A 22906-nucleotide genomic window follows, 5' to 3' on the forward strand; every position below is an offset into this window, starting at 1 on the left:
ACATCATTTTACGGGTGATCCCACTGTTTTGGTTGACTCAGAGCTGTCTGAATAATGAATTGAAATAATTTATCTATATAGGCTCACCAATCTGCACCTCAATTTCTCATGTGGCGGTCTCGTTAGTTGTGGGAAATGGTGGAGCCAATATTATTAAAATAAAATAAATTCGTTGCCGCAAATAAGATGAATTTTACATTGATTATTTCTTGTATAAAGCTTATTTATGGGAACAACATTTGCAACTAATTAGCTAGTGTATTCAATACAAGCCTTATTTTCTATTAATTTGGTACGGTTTGAAAACAAAACAGAAAAAGTTTTATCAGCATTAAGCTAAACTTCATGGTCTAGGTAAGTGACTTGATTATTAGTATCAATCCAAACTCCCCACATCTGATTACATGTTTTGATTACCTAATTTGACATCAACATTAACTTGATCGCCTTGTGTTTAGACAAATGTTCTGATTATTTAACACACAACTATCCATAATTTCTTCAGTTATCTAATTGCCAACAATTTTCCAACTTCGTAGATTCATCAATACACAAACCAACAACTCAACAAACGCATGAGAGAACATAAAGTGTTCTTAACTGTTGTACACAATAAGATGCTTGTCTTAAAAACGTCCATGTATCCAGTATTGATGTGGAAACAATCTTTCTTTATTATACAAGACAACAATCAAAATCTAAATACAGGAAAATCTTTTTCTCCCATTGTATCCTCTTTTCTTTAGGGATACAAATAGAAAAGTACTTCTCAAGCAAAATATTACTATTGAATGAGAAGCTAAAGTATAATTTCCTCAAACCTCCTGTATTTTCTTGATGATCTTTACCGATTAGAAATAATTACATATTTTCCAAAACCAATATGTATTTGTTTTTTCCTATAATCTTCCATCAAACCCTATAAAAATGTCAATGCTTCTTTGCTATATCATGCTTTGTTTTTCATAAATGACATCGATTATCTCCTTTTGGAGCTAATTGGTTTTTTCCTTTTGTACAGTTTGAAAAAATAAAATAAAAATAAAATAATGATCGAGCCTCCTCCATTTGTAGCACGTTCATTCTTTAAGAAAACACATGCACATTTCGAAGTCTAATGTAATGAATGAATGATTGATTGAATGAAATATTGTAATAACATTTGTGCGGCCAAAGAAGCCTATGGGACCCCCTAAAAAATAAGAAACATCCATAATAGGGTGCCAAAACTTTAGATATTTTGAAACCACGTTTTTAAGTCAGCTTTTGGATAATACATTTAACTCATTAAGCCGTTTGTTCCATGCATCTGCGTTTCCTCAAAAAGGGTGCCTAAATTGCTAGCTTTTAGAATATTATCATTTCTAGACCAAATGTCATATTATGCAAGTAGATTATACTCTGAAGAGTAGTTGCGGCTTGAAATTCTATTAAACCCTCGACTTCTGTGGCTGAAAATGTCTTTCTAACATACTTGTGCTTGTCTATGTAGCAACAAGCTTCAACCATTTCCCCATTATGACCCGTTTTCAATGACACTTAGATATCATTGTTGAAATGGTAGAAGCAACACACACACATATATATATATATCAAGTCATTCTATTATTTTAATAGGATGATTTTATGTTATTAGTTTATTGATTTCTTAACAATTACTTTACTTGAAAAAATAACTTCAAGTAAAAGATAGGTACAAATTTATTCAAACACAAAAAAATATAGAACAATAAATTGAGTGTGTGTGTGTGTGAGAGACACAGAGAGAGAGAGAGCCTTATATGATCTTGTACTTGGCCACTAGGTGGTCTAATATATGAAGTATGTTAGGAACTAATTGCCCCTTATCCACAACATTTTTAACTTGCGTTTGATCACGAGTTCATTTTGGCTAGACAATCCACAACACTACTCCACTCCCTAGGAATGTGAGTGAAAGTAATTGATTCCAAGAATCTGTTTGTTCTATAACCAAAAGAAAGTGCCAACGAACACCTTCAAGATGTTCTCAAGTTAAAAAAGTCATTAGCACTTGGGAATCAAATGTATAAATAATCCTTTGCCAGCTAAGAGTACAACAATGCTCAATAGCATGCAAACTGGCAAGAGCCTCCATTAAATTATTTGAATGAAAGCCCTTATAAACATAACAGAAATTGAATATCACTAGAACTATCTCAACCAACTCTACCAATTCCAGTATTCCTAGAATCCTCCCAAGATGAATCATCAATATTAATTTTGAGAATTCCTTGAAAAGTCCAATGACCCTCCCGATTGAACCATCCTACAAGATGTTAGCATCTATTACCTTTGATCTAACTTGCATGCACTTGAGCACCTTAATGAAGAGAAAAGTTAAGATGTGTGCAAATATCAATATCTCTAGAATCCACCACTCAACTCATATCACACTTAAGAAAAATAGTCTCACAAAGAGATTGGATAATTTTCCAAGTTTGTAGTAACCATCGCAGAATCTCAAAAAATTTGCAACTTTCTCTCCAACTAAACATGTCATTTTACTTACAACATTGGAATTGATTTTCAAGATTCTTTCGACATGCACTACAATTTATAATATAAGATAAACAACTTTTATGGAATTTGAAGTAGTTGTGGGTTCTACCATAAATTCTAAAAAGTTATTGCAAATTGACCTTCTTAGAGATTTGAGTCAAATTTGAAATCGTTTGCTGCTACAATCATTTAATATTTGGTACATGTAGAAATAATGATTCAACTCAATATTTTATAATGCGGTCGCAATCATCCCAAACCTGTGCTATATGTATGTGAAGCAAATGAAGTTGTAATTCGTACATTATGTCGATTAATGTCCTGTTAGACCTATCATAAACGTCATGTTAATTGCATGCATAAGAATTGTATGGAAGTAGTTGAAAAATTTATTACAATGATTTTATGTAGCTTCCAAATGTTGGCGTCCAGTTCAGGCTTTCATGTTGGTTTTTAACACCTTGTCAATATTACTTTTGTATTTTATACATTCAAAATATCCTTCGTATGAATGTAATGGAAACAAGATGTAGATAACTACTGGTGAATGATTAATATAAAGAAACAATTTCTTGAGTGGTTTTTGTGCATTTTAGATTATTGTTGTATGTTCCATGTATGCTTTGTTTTTACCCCTTTCTTTGCTCATTGCTTCACCATTTTGTTAACAATTGGCATCAGAGCACCAGGTTGAAGATCTTGGAAAGCCAAAGGTTTGTAGTTGTGAGAATTTGTTGGAGACATAGGGAGGAGAGCAGAAGGTTGGGTATGACTAAAAGAAATTGAATCTTTTAGTCGGGCATGTCGTGTTTGTATCCTGCAGAGGTAGAAGGTAAACCAATCGTGTTTAACCCGTAGAGAAAGAAAGAAAAAAAGAAAGAGTGAAGTGCTGCTAGAGAGCAATTCAAGTAATAGGTACCTAGAATTTGGTGCAAAGTTTGCTGAATGGTTTTGTTTGAGTGCAATGGAGTCAACAACAGTTAGTGATACTGAGAAGTTAAATGGAGCTAACTTTGCACTATGGAAATCCCAAATGGAGGATTTATTGATTCTGGAGGATCAATATTTGCCAATTGAAGGAATATCAAAGAAATCCACAAAAATGACATGAAGATTGGGAGAAGTTGGATAGAAAGGCCATTGCAACCATTTGTCATACTTGGCCAAAGAAACATATTTTAATGTTGTTGGAGAGAAGAGAATAGAAGAATTATGGAAAAAGTTGGATGGTTTGTATGAGAATAGCAGAACTTCAAATAAAAATTTTTTAATGAAAAAATTATACAACATCAAGATGAAGGAAGGTGCTTTAGTGATAGAGCACTTACATGAGTTCAATATAACCATCAACCAACTTGCCTATATTTAAATTCTTCTAGATGATGAGATTGGAGCCATCCTACTAATGCACTCTATGCTAGATAGCTAGGAGAATTTGATTGTAGCCAGAAGAACTTTTGCAATAGTAGGAACCTTGAAGTTTGATGATGTTTGTAGTAAGCTAATCAATGAGGAGCTCCGAAGAAAATATATCACAAAACTCCAATAAGAAGTCTTAACTACAATTGACTGTTGTAGAAGAGTCGAAATAAGCCATTAAGGGCATTCAAGGTCAAGAGGAAGATCAAAATCAATAAGAGGAAAGATGCCTTGTTATCACCGTGGAAAGCAATGACACATGAAAAAGGAATGTAGAGTCTTGAAGCGAGAGCAAAAGGATAAAAAATTGGGCAATGCAAATAAGAGATCAAGCAACACAGATGAAGGTGAGACCACAACTGTAGTTTTAGATAATGAGGTTCTATTTATTGTTTCAATGGAAGATGCATGTTTATATACTTCAGTAGCATTGATTGGATTCTTGATTTTGGATCATCTCATCATGTAACCCCAAATAAGGACAACTTTATTGTGTATAATCCTGATAATTCTAGTAGAGTGCATTTGGGAGATAATACTTTTTGTAATATTGTTGGAACGGGAGATGTCCAAATCAAGACAAAGGATAGACAAAATATTTTTTTGAGATATGTTATGCACATTCTAGAGATGTGTATGAGTCTAATCTCTATGGGATGTTTGGATGATGAAGGCCACTCCACCTGTTTTGGAAAAAGTGTTTGAAAAATTATTCAAGGGGCATTGCTTGTGGCTAAAGGATCTCAAACATGAACACTTTATACCTCAAGTGCAATTGAAGAAAAATCAAATGTTGTTGCTATTGCAAAAGAAGAAATTTCAGCGGATTTGTGGCATAAGTGCTTGAGTCATATGAGTAAGAAGGATCTAAAAATCTTCACGGACAAAAAATTGCTATTAGGTTTGAAATCCTATAACCTTGATCTTTGTGAGCATTGTATTTATGGTAGGTAGCAAAGAGTTTCATTTGTTAAAGGTGGTCATGAGAGGGAAAAAAATTCATTAGAAATGATACATTCTAATGTATTTGGAATTGTAAACATCATATCTTTAGGAGAAGCCTCATACTTTGTCACATTCACAGATGATTCATCTAGGAAGGATTAGGCTTACCCTATGAAAAGTAAAGATGAAGTATTCGGGATATTTTAGGAGTTTCATGTTGCTATTAAAAGAGAGACTAATAAATTGATTAAGTTTTTGAGAATAGACAATGGTTGAGAATATTGCTCTAAAGAATTCAAGGGGTATTGCAATGGGTTTAACATAAAGCATGAGAAAACAATGCCCCTTACTCCTCAACAAAATGAGAATATGGAAATAATGAATCACACTATCAGGGAGAAGGTGAGTCTGTTGTCAAACTCCAGATTGGAAAAATATTTTTGGGTAGAAACATTAATGACAACTTGCTACCTCATAAGTCAATCTCCTACTACAACCTCAAACAATGACATTCCTAAAAAAGTTTGGATTGGTAAGAAGACAAAGTATTCTCACTTGAAAATATTGGATGCGAAGCATTTGTGCATACCCAAGAGAGTAGAACTAAGTTAGATTATAAATCCATGAAATGCATTTTCTTGGGATATGCAGATGGTGAATTTGGTTATTGTTTATGGGATCCAATCAAGCTTAAGATTGTTAGAAGTAGAGATGGTATATTAATGAGTCAAAGATGTTCTAGAGGACTGCAAAAAAATTGGAGATAAAGAAATTTGGTGATAGGATTGAAGAACAACAAGAAAATATCCCACCAATGCAAGAAATTGAGCAACAAAATGAAGAGTGTGATGGATAACATGAGGAGAATGAGGAACAACAACAAGAAATCTTGTAGAAGCTCTTACAAGAAATTCAACTTGAACACCAATTGGTTTGTATATCGACAATGTTAAAGTTTGTAGCTGCGATAGAGATCTTTATCTCTCAAAATTTGGATGTTATTACCGTTATTGTCATCTTCAGCTGGAAAAGCACTTGAGTTTAATTTATAATATTAAATGTAAATGCCACATGTCATTCACATGCATTGTGGCATGAATATTCGAAGAGTTATAATTAATTATAGGAGTTATGAGAATCTCAAGAGACCTTCGGTTATAATGTGAAGAGTCTCTCCTATTGTTATATATTTGCATCAAGCAAAGGATATTGTACACTTGAACTTTTATTATCAATAAAATGATCTTTTGTTTTAGATTAAGATAAAAGTAGGTTTTGAAGGGGCCCTGAAACCCATTACATCAAAGAGAAAGATAAACCATTAAGCACAACCAGGTTTTAAAAGGACCTGAAACCAGCCAAACAATTATACCAGGTTTTGTAGGGACCTGAAACCAACAGATATGACCAGTAAAATTAACCAAAAACTTTGGAATCTGAAAGGACAAATAGACTAGAGCAAAGCAGCCAGGAAGGCTATTCAAACCAGATACCAGAAAACCAGAGACAAGACCATAACACCAACCCAGAAGAACCAATCAGAATAAGGGAACAAAAGATTATCCTTTTAAAATGAGGTTACCCTTACGTGACCGAAGGGTCATATCTAAAGGGGGAGCAGAAGGCTTAGCCTTCTTCCCTTTAACCGCAATCCAACCGTCCTCAAACTTTGTTGCCTTGGACACCCAATCCTGAGAGGACAAAGACCCATGGAACCTAGGGGACGCAGAGGCCTCAACAACCCTATGAGAGAGACGACAACTGACCTCGAGGAGGGTCAACCGAAGCAGGGGGAGAGACCAAATCCTTAACCACCAGCTTGGAAAGAATGCTGCCCACAACCACTGAATCCACAGGATGAGACGCCAAAGCAACCTCCGCAACCATCGACACGAAAGGAACACTAGTCTCAACCTCTGAAATCGCAGGAGCAACCGAGGATTGTTTCACTGTATAATGCTCAGAGGAGGCCCCGGTCCACCAAGAGGGGGAACGCCTGGGTTTGGATTTCCCAGCTACACAACGAGCAACAACGTGACCCCTCAAGTGGCATTTCCTGCAATGAAAAGGGATTCCCTTGAAATCCAACATTTGAGATCAAGACCCCCTCGGGGAATCCAAATAGATCACCTCAGGAAGACCTTTAGAAACATCCAAGTCAACAAGGACGCGAGCACAGGTCGAGTGGAAAATATCCGAAGTGTCAGCATCCACATATAAGAAATCCCCAATAGCGTTCCCAATAGATTCAAAAATTGAATCCTGCCAAAGATGAATCAGAAGATTAGGGAGCTGAACCCAGATAGGGTACTTATTAAATGATTTCGAGAGAGGATCAAAATCCATATGCCACGGTTTGGCCATAAGTGGAAATCTGCCCTCCCAAGAGAAATTATTGTGACATAAAATAATCTTCCTGTCATTAAAATCTTGAAACTTAGCTATAAAAAAACCTTTAGCACACGGAAATATGTGAACATTATAGTCAATCAGTGGCAACCAGTTCTTAGAGATCCAGCCATGTAGATCAGCAAGGGAGGGCCAATAGCCACGGAAGCGAAAAATTGCAGCAAAAGAAGAAAGGTCATCTACCGTTTGGAAAATGTCTTCAACTGAATCTGGATCCAAAGGGACCCTAATAGGCTTTAAAGCACTTATAGGCGAAACTAGAGAGGGGCCAGATGAGTTAACATGAGGGAAAGCACCATGAAGCCTAGCCTCAAAGGCGGTAACGTCAGCGAAAGTTCTTCCCTCGGAACCAAAAGAGCCTAACCCAGGAGCAGGAGAACCAAAAGCCGACAGAGGGGCAAACGAGACCCTACCCCCATCCGTAGAAGAGGCCGGGCGAGATGCAGGAGCCTTAGCTTCATTCTAGAAGGGTTTTCTTAAGATATCTTTTGGTGTTGATTTTCTCTCTAATGGTTTCTTTATTACTGTATTTCATTTTTAGTTTATGGGCTCAAGTTTTAATAGGCTACACCTCATAAGCCCTCACAAAAGTATATGCTTCAGATTATATCTTGTTAACTGATGAAGGTGAACCTACTGATTTTCAAGAAACTTATGAAGATGACCATAGAAGAGATTGGAATAAAGCAACGAAGGAAGAAACAAACTTCTTGCTTAAAAATAGAACTTGGGAGTTGGTAAAGCTTCTAACAAGAAGAAGAGCTCTACAAAAAAAATGGTTATACATGATCAAGCACAAGGATAATGAAAAAAATAAAATATACAAAACCAGGTTGGTGTTGAGAGGATTTGTTAAAAAAAAGTATAGACTTTACTAAAATTTTCATATTTGTGGTTAAAATGTCAACTATTGGAATAATTCTTGGTCTTGTTGCTAGTCTAGATTTAGAATATGAACAATTAGATGTAAAGACAACCTTTTTTCATGGCAAATTGGAGGAATAGATCTATACAGAGCAACCAAAAGGTTTTTAAAGAAAAAGTTAAAGAAAACTTGGTTTGTAGGTTGAAGAAGAGTCTCTATGGTCTGAGGCAACCACCTCACTAGTGGTATAAGAAATTTGATTAATTCATGTTGGAACATGGTTTCAAAAGGTTACAATATGATAATTATGTCTATATCAAGAGATATGACCAAGATACTTTATATTATTGTTGTAATGCCTACCCCTAGTTGACTTTCTTGTTGTATTGCTAGATTCTTTTAGGCCAGATTTATGATTAGCGGTACTTGGTTACTAGATTTGATTAGATGTTATTTCATACTTAGTTGATTTATGTGATGAGTTACTTAGTTATTTCATGTGTTCAGGAATATTTCTATGATTATACATGTATATTCATGCAATAATTTCAATTATCTCATGATGATGGTAGATGAATTAATTATATGTAGTTATATGGTTACTTACTGCATACTTGCATGTGTATGGTGTACTTGTCTGTTTTACTTTATGATTGATGTTTCTAATGTGGTTGAGGGAGGGAGTCATAGTCACTTGCTAGTCGGGATCTACACGATGCACCACTTCCTGCCATTGCCTGTTTAGTTTAGAATATATGACTATGTACATGTGTGGATTTTATGCAGATTGTAGGTACCAAGTATTGACTTCCTTGAATTGCTAGGATGAGTGTACCCGATCACTTTATCTCAATGGTATAAGTGGGGAGATAATTCTTGAGTCCAAATCTTAACCTAAGCCAATTGTCCTAGAAATTAGAACAAGTATCTGAGTTGTTTACCCATCTGATTTCATCTAGTGACGTGAATTCGTGATTTTGACCTTGGAGTTTGATTATGTTAATTGTCTTTAGTTGAGTTGTCATATTTAGTCTTGTGGGTCTGTTATGATTTTTTAGTTGTAATTAAGTCAAGTTAAAAGATAATTTAATGATTTAATTTAATGAAAATTTGATAAAGAAAAATTAATATTTAATTATATTTAATTCATTAGATAAAAGAATTAAATTTAAAGAATTAATTAAAGTTTGAATTTTGGCGTAATTATATTTATTTAATTTAATAATAATTATTTAAGAGTTTAATTTTAAAAATAAACCCTAAATAATATTATTAGTTAAATTAATAAATATATGATTTAAAAGCATCTTGTGATTTAATAAAAGAAAGAAAGGAATTGATTTAATAAAGTTATTTTATTTTAACGCAAAAAGTTTGCACATAAATAATTAAAATATAATAAAATAATAAAAGATAAAAGGTTTTCACGTGATTGCATGATCAAAGTCCTAAATTGGGGAAAACTCTTTATTAGAGACTTAGCGTTGATTTCTTGATTACTGGAGATTTGGAGGAGTAATTTCCGAGGAGGTTTTCAGAAGAAAGGGGATTACTTATGTACTTTGTGCATTTGTCATATTAGCATCAGATTCAGGTAGAATCTTGTGGTTATTTGCACAATAGTTTTCTGTTCTTTGAATTCGTGTCTCCTTCGTGATTGGATAAATCTATTTTCAAAATTTTAATTTGGTTGAAACCCTTGTGTTGAAATTTATTGTTTTCCATTTTTGAAAATGTCTGTGAATGATTTAATTTATTGAAACCCTTGTTTGTGTCTTTATTGTTCTTCATTTTCAAAAACATCTGTAATGAATGGAGGAATTGAAACCCTTATTAATTTGAGGATTCATATATGGATTGTTAAAAATCGGGTTATGGGTTTAGCAAAGAAAACCCATAATTGTTAATTTATTTCTATTGTCTATTCCAGGTTTCTATATCAGATCTTATTGGGAGGATCTTATATATATATATAAGTTACCACAGTAATTTATAATTATTGTGATAACTATAAAATATAATATAAAATTTGGAAGTTTCATTTTTTTTTGTAGGGGGGCATGAAATTATTTTTAATAAAAAAAACTATAAAGTTGTTTGGGTGGGCAGGGGCCACCACCCCCTACCCATCTTTCCTCCTCCCTAATTCCTTGCAGACGACCTTTGTAGGTTCGTGCGTGGTAGACCTGCTGCCATAATAGCACGCATTGCTGACGTAGACCTGCTACTACAAGAGCAAGGTTGCCGCGACATCCCATCCAGCCCATAGGCTTTAAAAATAATAAGGTAAGGTTTTTTTGGGTGGGCGGGGGCCACCACCCCCTACCCACCTTTCCTCCTCCCTAATTCCTTGCTGACGACCTTTGTAGGTCCATGCGCAACAGACCTACTGCCATAACAACACACACTGTTGACACAGACCTGCTACTATGAAAGCAAGGTTGCCGTGACATCCCATCCAACCCATAGGCTTTAAAAATAATAAGGTAAGGTTTGTAATTTTATTTTAAATTTAGTTTTTTTAATAGTTTTAAAATATGATAAATTATATATATATATATATATATATATATATATATATATATATATATATATATATATATATATATAATGTAATATTTAAAATATATAATACAATTTTAATTAATATTATTAATTGGTTTAAATTAATAATAATTGTTATCATTATGTGTTAATAAATTTCATTATATATTAAAGTTAAGGGTAACTATCATCAATAGATTAATATTATTTATTATTAATTTAATTAGTATGATAGTTAATAATTTTTATTTAATTTTAAATAATAATTATTAAGAGTATGGTTATAAGGTTATCCATAAAATTTGGAAAATATAATGATATTTTGATTAAAGTATTTTGAATGGATATTGGTGTTATTGAACTGATAGGTTCATTGTTTTTATATTAAAATGGGGTTTTATTTTTAAATGACTTTTAATGAATTATGGAGTCTTTTGAGGTTCTTGTGGACTCGAATATTTTGTCAGACATAACACTATGGAAATAGAAACCCTATTTGTATATCAAATTTTGTGTCTTGAAAATGAAAACGAAAACTTGAAAACCTACAGTGAAAATTGAACTTATGTGTTTTTAAAACCAAATGAATTATGAAAGTAACATTGTTTGGCACTTTATGTGATGTATGGTCTACTAATGTTGGGTTTGGGTTGACTTAGTTCTTTGACCAATCAGGATGTTTACTAGAGGCTTGGGGGTTTTTATTTTGTGATGATGTTATGGCTTATTTTGGTTACGATCTTTTATACCTGACCATGGTGATGTGTCATGTCTGTTCTATGTAAGGTCCCACCAGGGAACCCAAAAGAAATTAACCCAAAGTTTCACTAAGTTTCCCAAACATTTTTTTTTGAAAGATAATAACTTAACATCAATAGAAATAATACAATGGAAGCAATACCATACACATAAGCACATACCATAAAACAAATTACAATTCTTGAGGGCCCCATGACGTTGAATCATATTTAAGTTTAATTAATACTAAAACCAATATATAACACGTCCATATTAAAGAATAAATTCAAGTACAAATCCATTTAAATAATATACAATTATCCTGAATGCCACTTGGCAATAATCCGAATGCATAATCATCCACTATACAGGTCACATGGTATGAAAGGCTAAAAGAATATACATCATAAAATAGATTACATCACCTCGTAAGATCCATGAAATAAAATACAATACAATAGGTATAATCATCTATCATAGTACACAAGAATAAAGTGAAAGGAAATGCAGAATAGGGAACTCTAGCCATGACATTGAATTGACAGATCTCAATCATTCAAGTAAAATATAAACTACCACTCGACCTCATGGTAACCTGAAAAGGGTCCACTCCCACCGCGCTAAGGAGATAGTCTCAAGTTCCAAATAGGATAACAAACTTAAAAGTCAAATCCAACATCTAGGTCAAGGCAATCCTAGAAGTAATCTAACTCAAGGTACCAAGACACAAGTGAAATCTAAACCTAGAGGCAAAAATGACACGTAGGCAATCTACTATGTAAGTGGGCAAGTGTCATCGCATGAGCCAACTCGAAGGTTACCTTGGCATCCTGACTAGACTCTAGCCCCCTAGTGACTCTATGGAACACTAGTATCCTTTTGTACTGACAAGGCATACTAACGAAGCGAGGTCACAACCAAACATCCTCTCTACTCCCATCCTAGTCTGTACTAGCACTCAAGGCATGGGAAAGGAAGAACAATGACTCTTGTTAATTAGTTTTACTCTCATTTAATGTAATGTTATCACTTATTAAACTAACCTACAATGGGTTACCCAAGCAACCTCTTTAGGGCTCCAGCCTTTGTTGCAAGCCATTTCCTATCAAGATATACAGATAACCTACCCTAAGCTCAGTAAAAGTAGAAGGTCTCATATGACCATAGAATACACATCAATTCTTAAACAAGTAACTAGAAAGCATTAAAAAATCACTGATCCAAAAATCATAGGTTTCACCAATATGGTCATCCTAACCAGACTGATCCAAAAATAAGTACAGATAAACCAAATCCATGACATCATATGGCATCACTAAAAACAATAACTCCCAACCTCTGGTAGACATCTTGAACTGGTCAAGACTCTAAGTCAACCCCCAAACCCAACACACAAGAAAACATACAACTGGCAGTGTAGTTTCATAGTTTTTTGTGGTTTTGAAAATACATAGTTTGAGTTAATAGTAAGGTTCAAGTTTTTGTTTTGTTATAATTTTTCGATTTGTGCTAAATATATTATAATTTAAGTTAATAAATATTTTTATAAAAAAATGTCTCAAGAGTTAATTAAAGAGAGAAAGAAAATCATTTAATAAAGATATGTTAATTAAATGGCAAAAAGGTTGTGCATGAATATTAAAATATAATAAATTAATAAAGGTAAAGGGCTTTTTGCATGATTGTACAATCAAAGTCATAAATTGGGAAAAAACTCTTTATTGGCAATTTAGAGCTCATTTCTCGAGGATGAGGTTTTGGAGGAGCAATTTTTCGAAAAGAAGGGTTTTAGAAGGAAAGGGAAATACTTGTGTGCTCCGTGCCTTGTCATATTAGCATTAGATTTAGGTAGAATCTTGTGGGTTATTTGCATAGTAGTTTTCCATTCTCCAAATTCCTGTCTTCTTCGAGTCTAGATTAATTTGTTTTCAGAATTTTTAGATTTGGTTGAAACTCTTGTGTTAAAATTTATTGTTTTTCTTTGTTCTTGATCATGTCTGTGAATGAATGAATTAAATTGAAATCCTTGTCGTATATTTTAATTATTCTTCATTTTGAGATTATCTGTATATGAGAATTGAGAATTTATAAACCCTCATTCTGTTAATTTAAGAGAATATAATTTTTAATCAGGTAGAGTTTTGGGGAAAGAAATTTATTTATAAAATACAAAATTTGACTATTTATCTGGGTTTTCCCTATCAGATTTAACTTCACAATTTTTGTAAAAAAAAAAAAATTATGAAGAGGGGGGGGGGGGGGGGGGGGGGGGGATGAGTTGTTCTGTATTCATAAAACTAAAACAAAAAAACAAAAAACAAAAAATAAATATTAATTGGTGGGTGGGGCCATCAACCCCCCACCCACCTTTCTTCTACCTATGATGACCAACAGCAGAGCTATTGCGCATGTAGCAGATACAATTAAGTTTTTAATTTTTTAAATTAATTTTTATTATATGTTATTAAATGTTAATTAATATAGTTTTGTTAATTTAATTTAATTGAGTTTTATGATTATAATAATTAATTGTTATTTTTAATTAATATTAAATGTTATTAAAAGGTTTAGATTAAGTTGTTTTTTATACTATTATTTGAAAAATATGGTTATTAATAATTTTAGTACTTTATTAATAAAACAATAACTATGGTTTTAATAATTTAATAATTATTATTTAAATTATTTCACAATGATTAATAAAGACAATATTATTTTATGAGTTAGCAATAGTTGTGCGTTCAAATTTAAAAGTGAAAATGGGTTAAGTTGCAAAGAGACAATTGTAGACTTTATCAAACTGAAAACTTATAACAAAATGAAAACTTGAACCTTACTGATAACTCAAACTTTGTGTTTTCAAAACCAAACAAAACTATGAAACTACACTACCAATTGTATGCTTTCTTGTGTGTTGGGTTCGGGGGTTGACTTAGAGTGTTGACTAGTTTGGGATGTCTACTAGAGGTTGGGAGTTAATATTTTTGGTGAAGTCATGGATTTGGTTTAGGTGTAGTTGTTTTTGGATCAACCCAGTTAGGATGATCATATTGGTGAAACCTGTGATTTTTGGATAAGTGATTTTTCAATGCTTTCTAGTTACTTGTTTAAGAACTGGTGTATATTTTATAGCCGTATGAGACCTACTTTTATTGAGCTTAGGGTAGGTTATCTATATGTCTTGTTGGGAAGTGGCTTACAATGGAGGTCGGAACCCTAAAGAGGCTTCCTGGGTAACCCATTGTAGGTTATTTTAATAAGTGATAACATTACATTAAATGAGAGTAAAATGAATTAACAAGAGTCATTTTTCTTCCTCTCCCATGCCTCGAGTGCTAGTATAGACTAGGATGGGAGTAGAGAGGATGCTTGGTTGCGACCTTGCTTTGTAAGTATGCCTTGTCAGTACAAAAGGATACTAGTGCCACATAGAGTCACTAGGGGACCGGAGTCTAGTCAGGCTACCAACGTAACCTTAGAGTTGGCTCATGCAATGACTCTTTCCCACTTACATAGTAGATTTCTTACATGTGATTGTTACCTCTGGGTTTAGATGTCACTTGTGTCTTGGTACCTTGAGTTAGATTATTTCAAGGATTGCCTTGACCTAGATGTTCGATTTGACTTTTAAGTTTTTTATCCTATAAGGGACTTGAGACTATCTCCTCAACGTGGTGGGAGTGGACCCTTTTTAGGTTACCACGAGGTTGGGTGTAGTGCTTTTTACTTTTACCATTGAGATTTGTCAGTTCAATGCCATGGCTAGAGTTCCTTGTTTTGCATTTCCTTTCATTCTATTATTGTGTACTATGATGGATGGTTATACCTATTGTAGTGTATTTTATTTAATGGATCTTAAGATGTAATGTAATCTATTTTATGATGTATATTCTTTCAGCCTTTCATACCCTGTGACTTGTACAATGGATGATTGTGCATTCAGATTATTGCCAAGTGGCATTTGAGATAATTTATATTATTTAAATGGATTTGTATTTGTAGTTATTCTTTAATGTGGATGTGTTATATATTGGTTTTAGTATTAATTAAAATTAAATGTGATTCAACGACATGGGACCTTTAAGAAATGTAATCTGTTTTATGGTATGTGCTTATGTGTATTTTATTTCTTCCGCTATATTATTTCTGTTGATGTTAAGTTATTATCTTTCAAAAAAAATTGTTTGGAAAACTTAGTGAGACTTTAGGTTAATTTCTTTTGGGTTCCTTGGTCGGGCGTTACATTCTATGATGAGTTTGATCAGATGTTTTTGTTGCTTATTTTTACACCCCCGCCAAAAATTGAATTTTAAATGCTTGCCTGCCAACAGTCACTTCCTCGTTTAATATTATTTTAAACGCCCCAAAAATATCAAAAAATTGTTGAAAGATCAAACCTTATGATTTGTTTCTGCAGGCCCGCAAGTTCACAATCGTCAGACCTTCCCTAGATCAATGGTTGGCACTTTGTCGCTATGGAAAGATGCACATTATTTTGCGTTAGCGACATAGGGCCCTTTTGCCGCGTGTTCAGTGGGTCCTCCCTTTCCTCATCGTTCTCCGACGTCTGATTTTGTTCCATCCACGGTGGCTCTATGGCGCTATCAAAAAATCTCTGCTCTCGCCAATAGTGACATAACGCCTAGATGGAAAGTGGTACTGCGGGGACGTTAGTTGCCAGGTGGGTCCCAAGTATGCCCTGTTAGATATCAGTGAAGATTTTTCAGACACATTGGCAATTGATCAATCTTTTCATTGGCTAAAGTATGAATGCGTGTAATGTGGGTCTCGCTTCACTTGGTGGGCCGCAAATGAGGGTTTTCAAATAGGTTGGCACGTGGCTAGTTCTCATTGGTTGGTACATTGATAGGCCAAATCCATCTTGCTCACTGTCAAATCAGTCTAGATCAACGATGGGCACTATCTTGCTATGGAAAGTTGTGAGAATTTTAACGATAGCAACATAGCGCATTGGTGACGCGTGGCACAGATGACGTAATGGGCTCGCCCTTCTCCAAAGTGCTAGTATTGCTCATCCTCGGTGGTAGTTGTTAGGTAGGTCATAGTACATGGTGGTTTCCCATTGGTCCTTTCAGCCAACTCAGTGTGTAGTTGTACCATTTTGTTGATCATCATTAGATCTAAGAAGATTAAGGGCTGGTGCTTTCTCGCATTATCAAGATGTGAGGAAATTAAATACTGCACGAAAGTAGTTTGGTGACATGTGTCCTAGGTGATGTCACATCGGATGTTCTCAGAGGTTTAGAAAGTACAAGTTATGTTCACCATCTGATGCAGGCGGATCAAGGGCTGATGCTTTCTCGCATTATCAAGATGCGAGGAAATTAAAAAATGTGAGAAAGCGGGTAGCCACCACATGTTTCTGCGGGACCAGTTTCTCTGTGGGTCGCCAGTTGGATGCCAGGTTGTGCTAGGTGGTTGCCAAGTGGATTCACAAATCATAAATTTTATGAAGGCAAGCGCAGATCTTCCACGATTGTTGATCTTGTAGAGATCAACGGTGGGATCTATCTCGCTATGAAAAGCTGCGAGAATTTTGACCATAGCGACATAGCGCCTTAGCGATACGTAGCAGGGTAGGGCCAAGAATTATGAAACTGTAGGTATGGTACCAGTTCAGGCCGAGTCAGGCACCAAGTGTGCTAAGCTATTTTGTGGGCCCAAAAGTTTTAGGGGGCAAAGCGCGATAATATGGCGAGTCTTCACGATCGTCAGATCTAAGGAAAATCAATGTTAGGTGCTATCTCACTATGGGAAAGTGCTCGGAGGATATGCATAGTGACATAGCACCTAGATGACACGTGTCTTCGTGGGCCTGACCAAGATTGATAATTAAAGGCTGGCAGATATGTTGTAGCTGTCACAGTTAGGGTTTAGGAAGATGGCGCGGTTAGTTAGAGAAAGACATGGTCAACTCGAGGAGACTTTGTAGGGTGGTGAAAAGATAAAAGACTGTTGGCTCACGTGGCTCGTCCTGGTGCCAAAGATAGTTGGACTATGTTGACTTCTTGATTCATGAGATAGGAACTTGGGAAGTCAAGGGTTTCTTGTGTGATCTAATCTTCATGATAATTTCCAACCACTAGAAATGAATGCGAAACAAAGAAGAACACTCTACCACCCCGATCTATCTATCTACTTGGTCAAAATAGCTTAATGGCGTAGTTTCTGTCTTCTCAAGGCCCTGTTCCAACCAAGATCAGAAATTATTGCATCTGGATCCGCATCCAGATCAGGTTTTCCCATGATTGTTCCCTGCAGGACTTGATGGCGGTGGTTGTAGGATAGTTTTGGAGGGAAAATCTCAGTTATGCCTGAACTATAAAGGAAAATTTTGTAGATTTTGTTAAGGTTGATCATTCTCTGTTGTTCTTTGCTGTTTCTCTGCAATTCCAGTGTAACATTCCCTTTGCCTCTAGACTGCATGATTTTTGCCTTATCTCTTTCAGCCGTTGGTGTGAAGTGCAAGAACTCTTTGCCTCCATTAGTGTTCTGTGGAAATCAGTAATTTGCATGACTGTATCTCACTGACTTATGAATGATAATATAAGTGAATCTCTCTTCCCTATGTCATTTATCTTGGTCTTCTAATTTGCATGTCATTATTAGATTAAAGCAAGTTTGAATGTGTATATCCTTAGTTTCATTCTAGTTCAATAGTGCATATATGGGAAGAGATTGGTCTGAACACTCTATTTTGGTGCATCACCTTTTTAGATTAGATTAGGTAGATTTTATTTCATGCTCTCCTTCTCCCTTTTCCTCTCCAAGAGTAGTTAGGTGCATCCTGATAGTAAGAGGAAGCTGGCCTTCTCCAGATACTCAACCTCAGTTCAAGTCCCACAGCTTGGAGGTTGTTTCCATGTTTCACTAGGTTGTACTCATGCATAGGCTTTGGAAAAGGGTGCAAACCTAAGTAACAACAATTTTTGGCACGCCCAGTGGGAGAAAAATCTTGAGAAAATTTCAAGCCTACTGGTGTCAAAAGGGAAGATTTCAAGACTAGTACCGAGGAGATAGTACTGGGTTCGGTGTTTAAGCCTTCAAGAGGCTCATTCTTCAAAGTACTTGGTGACTCTGAGCTTCAAATACATATCTGGTTTAAGACCAAAGTTGTAGTAATTCATGCCCAGAGCTGAAACAATGGCATCTTCTCAAGGTAAGTTCCAATATCAAGAGCTTTCATTTTCAAACCCTAGAAGAAGGAAGATTAGAATATCTTTATCACCAGTTAGGAGTGCAATAGTAACAAATATACCTATGAGATCTATCTCTACTCCTCCTACTATTAGATCTTAGCCTAGATTGCCATCAATACATATCAATAGATCACTTGTCTATATGGCGTTACCTAGAGCTCATACTTTTTCCACCTTTAATGGTGGGAGTCCTCTCTTATTAGCCCAAAGACATGACTAACCAAAAATTGCACTCAAAAGTATACCAGAGTTTACTGGTGAAACTTCTATCTCTCCCTCAGAACACATTCAAGAGGTTGCAAATGTCTTCAATATTCATGGTATTACAGAGGATGATGTTGCAGGTAGGCTCCTAGCCTCATCCTTGAAAGGAAAAGCACTACAATGGTATAGAGGTTTAGTTCATGGTTCTATAATAGATTGGGATGGATTAGGAGCAGGATTGTGCAAACATTTTGAGGATACAAGTGACTACTTGTCGCTTTTAGAGCAGTTGACTACTATAAAAAGAGCCCCCCATGAATGTATGAATGATTTTAATTATAGATTTCAAAAGACATGGGATAGAATACCTACTTCAGTGAAGCCTACCCTTGGTAATGCCTTCTTGCATTATCTTAGAGCTTTTAACAGTGATATTTCCACTACAATCCAAACTATGGGAGGAGATACCTTACCTAATGCTTATGACATATCAATAAGTGCGAAAAATATATTGATACAAGGAGGTAAGCTAGCTCCAAGGCCTCCTATGCACTTCTTTCCTGATGTTCCAAACATCAACCAGCAATGGCTCCTCTTCCCACAGCTTCCACCTCACAATCCCTTGTCCTAGTCCCTCAAGCTTCCACATCTTCAAATGGGATAGATGAAATCAAATAGATGATGCAATCTCTGATGCAAACCATGGATAAAAGAGAAAAGAACCTAGAGAAAAGTTTGCAAGATCAAGGGAAGAAGTTGCAAGATCAAGGGAAGAAGTTAGAAGATCAAGGAAAGAGGCTGGAGGATAATTTCTCTATGATGTAGAAAGTAAGCAACAAGGTGGTGACTTTAGAAAGACAGCAAGCTCAAGGTAGTAATGCAATATCAAGCACCCAATAGTGCTAGGCCTACAAATCCTAATCATTGGAACAATTCTTTTGATCAGAATAGGTAGGGTGGCCATGCTTCAACCTCAAATGTAAATCAAAGTAGGGCCATAGTCCCTCAAAATGACATGGCCTAAGATCAGGATTTTTGTCCATCCTGAAATTACTCCTATGCCTATTGAATGTGTCAAAAGGCTAAATATTTTATGGCCTTGACAGTCCAAGAACTTGTAGCAAAACAATCATACAAGGAGGACCAATTTAAGGATGCCTTAGATATAAAAAGACAGGGTGATTGCTCTTTTATGAATCATTAGATGGAGGAGCATTGTAATGTAAACCAGGATTCCATTGCTCATAACACTAGAAGAAAAAGAAGAGCTATAGAAGATGTTATCCCTCTTCCTCCCAATCAGGCCTCAACTTCAAATACAGTATCTCATGAGCAAGCAACAAATAATCAATCAAGTACCTTTCAGTAGCAAAGGAAAAATCATGGCAGAAAGGATACTAGTGATCCTCAAGCTATTCCATCTCAACCTCATACAATTGCAGCTCCCAAAGTTTCTACCAAAACACCTGCTATGCCATCTAGTGTGGTAGAGCAAATGAAGAAGAAAAATGTGAATATCTCCATGTGGGATGCTGTTCCTACTATACCCATGCAAAAGAGGTTGTTGCAGCAAGAATTGGAAAGAATTGAACCAAAGGATCAGCCACCTAGTATGGAAAGTGCTACAAGTCTAGTACAACCATCAAGGGAGGTAGAAAAAAGTAAAAAGGTTAGACCTCCTCCATTCTATGTTCCTCTAATTATAGGGGGAAAACTAGTCCATAATTGCATGATTGGTTCAGGGGCTAGTAGTTCAGTGATGCCTAGGTGTGTTGCTGATGTTTTAGGAATGCAATATGAGCTCATTGTTAGGGATGTATTATAGTTGGATGTCTTAGGAATGTGGAGATGGCCTTACATGCATGCCCTGGTTATACTATAACCCAAGATATCTCTGTTGCTGAGGTCAAGCCATATTTTGCCATGTGTCTGTCAAGGGACTTCACTGCCCAAATAGGTGGTTTCATATCTTCTGATTGGTCATATATGTCTTTTAAGATGAGATATGGAGCCAATGCTTCAATCAGAGAAGAGCCTCAAGCCCTCCATCATACTGAACCCTACACCCCTAATCTCATCAACATGAATTTCCCTATTCTAGAAATGGATGAGAATGACATAGTGAATGAGCCCACCACCACTTCCCTAGTAGAGATACCTGATTTTTTCTTAGATGAATGGGATAATCATATCAATTTGATTCTACATCAGAAATTGAGACAGGTCTCAGTACATATTGTATATTGGAAAAGGTTTCTCTAGTTCCCAATCTTGTGGGTACTAAAGAAGATATGAGTGGGATATGAAGTATGTACTTTGATGGATCAAGGAATAAAAATGGATTAGGGGCTGGTGTGATGTTGATTTCTCTTGCACAAGTAAGGTACTACTTCTCCTTCAGGCTCCAAGTCAGTTGCACGAATAATGTAGCCGAATATGAATCCTTGATTTAAGGTCTCCTACTTGCTCACAAAAGAGGAATCCAAGCCTTAAGGGTGTATGGAGACAGTGAGTTGGTGGTTAATCAAGTGAGAAATCAGAATACCACCAAGAATGGTTTGCTCAAGTCTTATAAAAATAGGGTATGGGATTTGCTTGAAGGTTTCAATGCATTTAATATTCAAAGCATCCCTAGAAAAGAAAATAGGCATGCTGATAGACTTGTAGCAATAGGTGCATCTTATGATGTGCTAGGGAACCTTAAGGAGGAGAAGAAGCAACAAATCAGAGTGGTAGTAAGACTTGCAATCCATGATAACAACATCCATTGGCAAGTGTTTGAGTCTGATGAGAAAATTGTAAGCTTCTTGCAGAATGAGGCAAAATTTTCAGAGAGAAATCAGTCAAGACTGCAGGATCAGTATGGTAACCAAATCATTAACCTTAGCTCCAACAAGCTGCCTAAAGGTCTCATTACCTTGGAGAGTGTTTTTAATCCTAATGATCAAGCAAGAAGCAGGGCCATGAACCTAGCTACTGATGGAGATGACTACACTCCAGTCATGGTTGCTGATGGAAAATCCTTAAACATGGGGAAGGTATGTTCTGAAATTGAGCAAGAAAAATTTATTCATCTATGTCAAGAGTTTAATGATATATTTTCTTGGACATATGATGATTTAAAGGGTTTTGACCCAAGGTTATTTCAGCATACCATAGATTTAATTAATGATGTAAAATCAGTAAGACAAAAATAGAGGCCAGTGAATCCCAAGATTGAACCCCTAATGAGAAAAGAGCTATCCAAGTTGATTAAGGCCAACGCAATTTTTCCCATCAAACACTCATCATAGGTATCAAACCTTGTCCCTGTTAGGAAGAAGAATGAAGAAATTAGATTGTGTGTGGACTTTAGGGACCTTAACCAAGCTTCCCTTAAAGATCACCATCCTCTCCCTTCTATGGACCAGATTTTGTCCAAGGTCAGCGGTTCAAAGAGATTTTCATTACTTGATGGATGTTTTGGCTACAATCAAGTGCTGGTTAAAGAGTCTGATAGGTACAAGACTGCATTTACCACTAAATGGGGTACCTATTCTTATTGTAAGATTCCATTTGAGCTAACCAATGCAGGTGCTACATTTCAGAAGGCAATGGAGATGGCTTTTAAAAAATTGATTGACAATTTTGTCTTAGTTTACCTTGATGATATCACTATGTATTCAAAGAATGTAGACGATCATTTTGATCATCTAAGACAAGTATTCCTAAGATGCAGAGAGTTTGGGGTTTCCCTTAACCCAAGAAAGTGTGTCTTTGCTACTAATCAAGGAAAATTATTAAGACACATTGTATCTAAGGATGGTTTAACGATTGATCCAGAGAGAACAAGAAGAATACTTGCCCTGCCCCTTCCTAAACATAAGAAAGGGCTGCAAAGTTTCCTAGGTAGGATAAATTTTGTGAGAAGATTTATTCCAAATCTTGCTACCATGGTGAAACCTCTTACAACTATGCTCAAGAAAGGTATGGTCTTTGCATGGACCAAGGAAGGGAAGAAAAGTTTTGAAGAGATTAAGATAGCCATAGCCTCAACCCCTAC

Source organism: Cupressus sempervirens, chromosome 3 (assembly GCF_028749045.1).
Source record: "Cupressus sempervirens isolate cs-2001-9-10 chromosome 3, ASM2874904v1, whole genome shotgun sequence".
In the NCBI taxonomy this organism is placed as follows: Eukaryota; Viridiplantae; Streptophyta; class Pinopsida; order Cupressales; family Cupressaceae; genus Cupressus; species Cupressus sempervirens.